Here is a 1,631-nt window from a genome sequence, read left to right on the forward strand (position 1 = left end):
GTGCACACGCTCCATCTCGGTCCCAAATGGCTGGAATAACTCAAATGCAATCACTCCTATACTGTACAGATCTGACTGTACAAATGAAACAAACACTGAGCATATGTGCCTAAGATGCAACAGCCACACACTGAAGTACAGCCCAAAAAACAGTAGACTACATTATAACAGTTTGTAACTTTACAGTTTCCTTACCTTTGAATCATAGTGAGAACCCTCAAGTTGTTCTGGGGCAGCGTAAACAAAAGTTCCTACTCCACTAGTGTGAGCTGAGTCTAGTGTAAAAAGTGCAACGAGAAATTAGGCTATGTTGCAAGGTTGCATTAAATCACTGCTGCCACCTACTGTTACCTGACAATAAATCAGCAGTAGTTTTGCAACAAATGTAGTAGTTTAACTAAAATAACTTGTCGTTTACTCTTGTGAATACAGAAGAGGTCTCACCTGTGTTTACACCTGCTTGAGAGCTGGAGGGCAGCTGCTCATGTTCATCCATTATTAAGTTTTGGCAAGCCAATCCAAAGTCCCCGATCTTCACATGACACTCAGGTCCATGAAGGAAAATGTTTCTCGGCTGTAAATAAATATGCATTTTAACTTGCAACAAACGGACACTAAAAGCATTTTTTATATTTTTATTACTACACAAATAGAACATCCACAGTAATAAATATCCAAAATTATTATGTTAAACCATTTTAACATATTAATCACATAAGAATCATTACATTTGTTTTGGAATTTCAAAGGTAACTGTGTTCTTGCCTTTTGGTTATTAAAAAATGTGTGCAGATCCAAGTGGTATTCAGGCTTAATATTATATAGATTAAAAATACTTCTGAGAAAGCAATTCATGCTTATAAGACAAAGCATCCAGAAGAGATGCATGAGAAATACTGTGTTACCTTACTGTGACAAACAGATAAAGAGTTGGTTTATAAAGGACAATAACAGTGTTTGTCAAAGTGACTATCTGCAACTAATTTTATTTTGAAATAGCTGATTCTGTTAAATGCCATGCTAACTGTCAAGAGGCCACTAAATGTAGTCATCAGTAAATAGAATAAAGAAATTGTCATGGGTAATTTTTTAAGTTATATTTTTGGGCTTTTTATTCCTTTATTATTCAGACAGGACAGTAGAGAAATGAAAGGAAAGAATTGGGTAGAGCGAGGGGAGCGGGATTGACGTAGGACCTCGAGACGGTAATTGAACTTGGGTAGCCGTGAGCACAGATGCACTGTATAAGTCGGCACACTAACCGCGAGGCTATCGGCGCCAACACTTATGGGTTAAGCATTACAAAATGGATCTGTAAACAAAGCACAAGGTTTGAAATGGTGAAAAGGACAAGCCATTTGCCTACTAAATCATGTCAGACATCAACAAGCTCACTACCTCAGGAGAGAGATTATCTGTTGCTTTGCAAAAGTCTAACCTACTTTGCAAATTGTTGTACCACACCAGCCCAATATCTGTTATCAAAACACTAGGCCTCCTCCCAAGTAGACTAATGCATATACAGTTCCAAGCCAGACATGTACTAGATATACAGTATGTGGGGTGAACAATACCAAGTTATGCACACCAACAAAATAAGTACACATACCTTAAGGTCTCTATGCATAATA

At 37.5% G+C, this 1,631-nt stretch overlaps 1 long non-coding RNA gene across 1 annotated transcript; it reads right to left on the reverse strand.

The window, feature by feature from the left end:
- On the reverse strand, positions 1–1,631 carry LOC107683060 (uncharacterized). Its single transcript, XR_001633650.1, has 4 exons — positions 1,610–1,631; positions 445–574; positions 196–275; positions 1–75 (listed from the first exon to the last, which is right to left on the reverse strand). It is a non-coding gene; the product is annotated as an uncharacterized LOC107683060 (long non-coding RNA).

The sequence above is a fragment of the Sinocyclocheilus anshuiensis genome, unplaced genomic scaffold (genome assembly GCF_001515605.1).
Source record: "Sinocyclocheilus anshuiensis isolate Anshui unplaced genomic scaffold, SAMN03320099.WGS_v1.1 C32868490, whole genome shotgun sequence".
NCBI lineage: Eukaryota > Metazoa > Chordata > Actinopteri > Cypriniformes > Cyprinidae > Sinocyclocheilus > Sinocyclocheilus anshuiensis.